Source organism: Camellia sinensis, chromosome 2 (genome assembly GCF_055761805.1).
Source record: "Camellia sinensis isolate YWXY chromosome 2, ASM5576180v1, whole genome shotgun sequence".
Taxonomy (NCBI): domain Eukaryota; kingdom Viridiplantae; phylum Streptophyta; class Magnoliopsida; order Ericales; family Theaceae; genus Camellia; species Camellia sinensis.
In genome coordinates this window covers 94,857,189-94,864,232 of record NC_138962.1, presented here as the reverse complement: position 1 = coordinate 94,864,232, position 7,044 = coordinate 94,857,189, and positions in this window count along the sequence as shown.

Genomic DNA, 7,044 nt, shown 5'->3' with positions numbered 1-7,044 from the left:
GCCGTGTTTGAATCCCCTATTTTCAAATTTTGGCACTTCTTCGACATAGTACGCCAAAGCCGCATTCTTGCCAGCCTAGAACGACTCGAAAAGTGCAGACTCGGTGTTCGCCTTTGCCCACCTAGACTCTTCCAAATCGGCCTCCAGCTTTACAATCATTTTGTTGGCCAGTCTGAGCGTCTCTTCATTCACTTTCGCCTTTTCCAATCTCGGCTATTCTCCCCGCTGCCTGCAAAAGAAAGGACTAGTGAGCTAATATAGAAACTCCTGTTTAGCCTTGCAAAGTTGTAAAGGACTACGTACCAGTATCATCGATTGAGCAGCTAACGCGATAGCCAGCAGATCGGCCTCCGCCCTAAAAGCTGCTCTGTCAGCTAGTAGAGAAATAGAGGAAGCCAGGCTCAAGGCCACAGCCGGGTCCCTTATAGCCGATGAATCGGAGCTAACTGGCATGTATTTTTATCTTTGGTTGCACTATGAATGGCACAACCATGTCCGATTCTTCCAAGCGTGGCCGTTTGTCCATTGAATCTTCCGAATAAACGGTGTCGTGATCGGCTAGGCGCTTTTCACCCCTGTACTTCGTCTCTTGACTGTCCTATTGATCGACAATAGTTTTCATTTCGGCCATTTCATTCTGAGCCACCTCTTCAATAGGAGCGGGTGAAGTTTCTTCCTTGGCGTCAGGTGGAGGGGGCGGAGGTTGGTTTCGTTCGGCTTCAGCCCTTCTTCGGACGGCCATCCTCTCGGCGTTCCTCCGTTTGGCCATTTAGGTGAGCGACTCGCCGGCCATGTTATCAGGATAAGAGCTGGGCAAGTCCCCTAAGTTTGTAAAAATGTCTTCGAAAAAGCCCCCTTGGCCTGAGGTGGGCAGCGGGTCAGACGAATTCAATTCGACTTCTTCAAAAGCCGAATTAAGTGCTTCTTCTATCTCGGCTTCCGACTAGTTCAGGTTCACGGCGACCGGATCGGCTGCTTGTTCTTCCTCTTGTTCCAATTCAGAGGCTTCTAAACCAACCTCCTTTATGTTTTTGAAGCTGGGGAAGATAAGGGCTGTAAGATGAGCTTCACCACTCGGAATTGGAATGTGTTCTGTCGCCGAAAACGCAGAGTACGACGGCGCGTATCGCAAAAGGATATGGGCCACCCTCCCTTGTTTCTGTAAGTTTGGACGGCCAATGAACTGTAGAGCGACTTTAATGTCTTCAAGTACAGCGTCGTCGGATGAAACCAACACTTTCTTCAAATTGCTACCTGCAAAAACAAAATGGTAAATAGATAGAAGCAAAGCCGAATACAATAAGGTAGTCAGAGAAACTAGAGTGAGCTATACGGCCACCTGTTTCTCCTTTTCGCCTTGGCACAGGATCTAGGTGATCTTCACCCTCACCGAGTTCCCAGTTGTCTCAGACAACGACCATCACGTCATCAACACGCTTGCTAGAGCTGGCAAGCATAGTCACTAGGTGATGTTCGGTATCTTTGGCCTTGAGAAAATAGTGTCCCAACCGGCCAGTAGACTTGGCCAACGCATAACAATGCCGAATTGCAGGTATGCCTTAGTTAATCCTAAGACGATGGTTCAACTCTGTAGTCCCCATTATGATGCGGAAAAAATTCACGTTGGGCTGGGAAGGAATTAGACCCCAATGTCGAAGGACAACTCTTAAAAATTGGTGAAGGGGAAAACGGACTTCACCCTCAACAATCGATAGGAGAGGAAAGATGATTGTACTCTCAACAGTGCTCTCCATATCAATGGTGCTGTCTGCCACAAGTGACAGATGGACGTCGTCTGGGATGGAATAATGACTTCGGAAGCCAGAAATTCGATCCGCAGAAAGGAGCTCTTTCAAATTTTTTGCCATCACGGCCAGCCTAACGATTATGCAAAACTAAAAGTAAATAAGGAAATGACGTTGGAAGTGATAGAGAAGAAAACTTACAGGAAGCAGAAGGTATAATGGGAGACAGGAGGAAATTGCAGAGGTCGGGAAGTGAAGGAGTTGAACTAGAAGTCGAGCCAGAAACTTTGAGTATTCAGGGTATACATTCGAAGAGACAAAGTTTTAAATCACATTAAATGGAGGACGCGTATGAAGAGGCGGGAATCTGCAATGATGACCAAAAAAATGTGTGCGTTCTGACACACGTTGGAATGAGGTTAACCGCCAAATTTTTGACTTTTCAAGTTCGAAACCAAACACGCCGACTAACTAGTGCTGGTGGGGTGTTTGGGGGACAATTGTGGGAGCCGAATAAAAGTGGATGCAGATAGGCCGAGTAAACATTTAGGTAATCGGTACATGTTATACTGGCCCCCATCTTATACGTTCTGGATGCCGAATATCTTAGTCGGCCACAAAGCCAGCTGAACGAGGGGCCGATTGGAAGTTGGAATACGACGAAAGAAGGGCCGAGTGAGCAATCACATGACGGATTAGTAGTGGGCCCCATCCTGAGGACTGGGAGCATATATAAATAGAAGAACAACAACCAAAGAGAGGTATGTGAGAACTAGTATGCATAACTTAAAACCCAAGCAACCAAAAGAGTATACAGTGACTTATCCATCGGAGTGCTAATTACGGCACCCCCAACCGGAGTGTTCATTCCTTTTCAGGTGGCTAGCTGAGGATCACGAGCGTCCCACAGGATCCAAAGAGTATTTTCAATCCACTTCCCCACAGAATTGTTTTTAGTTTTGGATTTTTTGATTTAATGGATTGGTTTAATAATAATATCAAAATTGTCACTATATTTGACTTTTGAAGAAATAAAACTAATTTAATGAAAATAAAACAGCCACCCATTACATGATTATCATCCAAACACATAATAAAAATTAATTTGGTAATAAATAAATGTCTAAAAGGTTTATCAATTTTACATAATTTTATCTTTAATGGGTAGAAATAATTTTTTTAAAATTCAAAAATATTTTTTTGACATTTAGTTTTGTCAAATTAGTTTATATTTTATCAAATTGGTTTATATTTTATCAAATTGATGACTTTACCCATGAAATTGAGTAATGGTATCTTCAATTGTCCTTATTTGGAACAAGATTCAAAATTCAAGGTTAAATATGTCACAATTGAAAACTCATGAACCAAAGTGGCACAAGGCCCAAACTATAGGGATCATTAGTGTAATTTGTCCTTATTATTATTACTCCCTCCGTCCCAAAATATTAGTCCCTTATTCCATTTTTCATTGTCCCAAAATATTAGTCCCTCTTTATAAATCAAGTACAAAAATAATGTAAATTTCCTATTTTGCCCTTCTTTTAAATTAATAAACAATTTAAAAAGTACAATTATGACATTGATATTCCCAAAAAATGTACTATCAAAAGGGTAATTTTTGAAAACCAACTTTTTTCAAATGCAATAAGTGTACTACCAAAAAAAGTTAGATTCCCCAAAAGGGACCAATATTTTGGGACGGAGGGAGTACTAAATTTGATTTGTTAATAATTCCAAACTCGTCTTTTATTCAGTGTTGTAATAATTCTCCGCCTCGCTTCTTTCTATCATATTCTTTTACTTGCTTTTCTTATTTGTAAATATACATCATATTTTGTTTTTCATCATATCCATACTTTGCATCCATATTTCATGCATTTAGATTCGGCTCATTTGCATTTGTGGGTTTAATCAATTTTTATATGATTTTATGTGCTACCCCATGTCTTGAGATGATTCACATTTCATGTATTAGTAATCGAATTTTTAGTTGCATTTTTTGTGTATGTATTGCATTAGAATTTTGCATCTAAGATCATGTTTATTTTCTAACTTTGTTTTGTAACTGTTTGTGCAACGTCGGTAAATGTGTAAATTTTTATGTTCTAGCATCCCGCTTGTGTATGTTTTTTTTTTTTTTTTTACTATGTTTAAGCATCCTAACATGAGGCTACTTACTTACTTGATATAATTGTATGAATGCCGGTAGATGGAGATTATGTCACTTAATTTGGAATGATGTTGATTTGCATGTTTGTAAACTCAATTTCTTTGAATTGTATATCTTTAAAACTCTTTCAAAATACATGAAATCAAATTGTTCCCAAATAAATGACATAGTCTATACTTGTTTGCTTTACATAGTAAATTTTAGGATTTGTTAAATAAATTAGAACATGAATATATAGAGTCAATAAAACTCATATCATGGTTTAGTAGAGGCCGATCTGTGATTGGGGTAAATGAGGGTGCTTAATTAATGACCTTTCCCGCTCATACCTAAGGTTTTGAATCGAGACATCTTTGGTTACAGCGAACAGTGGCTCTGGCAAGAGTCATGGGCTTCCTAATTTTCTCAAAATATTAGATGGCGATTCTGAGATTTGATGATACAGTCTATTTTTGGCAACGATTTCACATTAAAATGGATTTTCTATATAATTTTCCAAATTTCAACTCTCATCTATGTTTCACATTGCATTCGTAAGACTAGATCAAAGAAAAATCGAGGGTCCAAACTGTTTAGCGCGCACTGGTAACTGTAGCTGGTTTTTCGCGCTCCTTCAGGGGGTTTTGTCTCCTCAGATGCAATTCCCTATAGTTCGAACTCCTGTGGTTCTGAATCTGGTTTCATAAATGCAATGTGAAATAGAAAAACGAATGAGAGTCCAAATCTGACAAATCTTAGAAAATCCATTAATCATCAAAGATACCAAAAATGAACTACATTGCCAGATTTCAAAGTCGCCACCTAATGTTTAGCGCGCACTCATGCCAAAAACCACTTGTCCATCATAACCAAAGTTGTCTCAGCTCAAGAACTTAGATATGAGAGGGGAATGTCATCAATTGAGCACCCCATTCACCCGATCAAAGATCAGCCTCTGCTAAATCATGATGTGAATCTTATAGACATTATATGCTCATGTTCTGATTATTAATATACTAACATTACTATGTGAAACAAACAAGTATAGACAACGTCACTTACTTTGGAATGCTTTGACTTTATGTTTTCTTGAAAAGAGTTTTTGAATATGTGCAACTCAAAGGAAAAGTGAACTCATATGTACAATAATTGAAGTCATTCCAATCTAAGCGAAATAGCCTCTATCCATAGGCATTCATAGAGATATTTCAAGTAAGCATGTATCCTCATGGTAGTATGCTCGACATGGTAACACAAAAACACATATGATATGCTAAAGGCAAAAATGCTCACCTAGTACTCAACTGAGGCAAGTCAAAGAAAAAAAGATAGTTAGAAAAATACATGATCCTAATATGCAAAATGGGTAATGTAACACACACACACACACACAAATGTAATTACTAGATTCGGCTATTAACATGACATGTGAATCAACTCAAAGCATGAGGTAGCGCACATAATCAAGTAGAAATGATAAAGTCATCAAGTATGATAAGCCGAACCTTAATGCATGCAAAAATTAATACAAAGCATGGAAATGATATGAAACAAAAAAACATGATGTTTTGTATAACCACGGTAAGCATGTAAATGAAAGGGAGAAAAAAATAGAATTTAGAAGATATACATCAACTGTTAGAAATTTGCCCTCTTCACAAGAGGGACCAAATGTCCTAATTAACTAATTCTTACAAACACAAATGAATTAACTATTATAAATACAAATTTCAAAGTGACTAATCTAAAATCGCACATGTGCAAGTAAGAACATCCTCCAAAAACCCCTCTGCTTACTGCCAGAAATTGCCTTGTTCACAGAAAAATAGTTATGCTTTGGATCTCAAGATCTGCTTTGTTTTTCTAAAAAAACCACCACAGTTGTACAAACAAGGTGGTTGACCATACAAGATGGTGGCCGGCCTTCTGGAGAAAGACCCATTGCAACAAAATTGGAACAGAGCAAAAACAGAGGGTTTCCAAAGGATGTTCATCCCTCTTGTGCCCTCTTGTCATGAAGATTTTCAAGGAGAGAGTAGGTTTGTTTCACAAATTATCAAACATCCCAAGGGTATTTAGATGATGATTAATGAAGTGAAGGGGCAGAAATCAATGAATACAAAGCTAAGGAAAATTAAGAAGGGAAAGCATTCAAAGAGATGGCATGAGACTTACTATATCTCATGGAAAATAAGAGTAAAATTTAAAGAGAATAGATTTAGAGAAAGCCATTCTTGAAAATAAAGCTTACAAACAAGACATTACATCATTGAGGAAAGCAAAGAGACTCTTCTTCCTACTCATGGAACATGGATTAAAATCCATTTCCATGCTTCAAAAGGAACTAGAAGAGAGTTTCTAATACTTCCGATGAAAGAGCTCTCATATGGTTTCAAAGCAAAATCAAAAGAAGACTAAGCAAATTAATGAAAGCTATTAAAAAAAATTGTTGCAAGCTCATCTTCTTACTCATAGAATAATGATAAAATATCCATTTCAATGCTTCAAAGATGGAACTAGAAAAGAGCTCACAACAACTTTGAAGAAAAGAGAGAGAAACAAGAATCAAACTAACTATTTAAAACTTTAAACACACATATATACAGACCATATTCATACAAAACTATCTAAAACAATGTTGAAATTGAAGAAAAAGAAACAAAAGCATAAAGAACACCGAGAGAACATCACTAATGGATAAGTCTATGGAAGGGTGGCTAACCCTTCCATCTTCAACAAGGTTTAAATCACATTTTGAAGCCTAAAAACACTCTAAAAATCAATATTTAAAATAGAGGATGAAGAACAAGGGAATAAAAGAATAGGTAATGAAAGGAGTTCAAAGATCAACTTCTTGAAAAGAGTAAGACCTTCTTGATTCACAAACTTCTATCCAAACACTCTCAAGTATCTGAAATCAATATCAAAACTTCAGCCAAAAGCTTCAAATTCAAGCTTCAATGGTGTATCTATAGTGTATCTATATTCAAGAGAGTAGAGAATGCTTTGTATTCCTCTAGAAATGCTTGCTTACTAAGTTTTCTAACCCTAAACTCTGAGGGGAGGTGCTATATTTATAGAATTTTGGCATCTCACATCGGAAATATCTCCAACAAAGACAGTTGGTCCAAATCCCATGCATGGGAG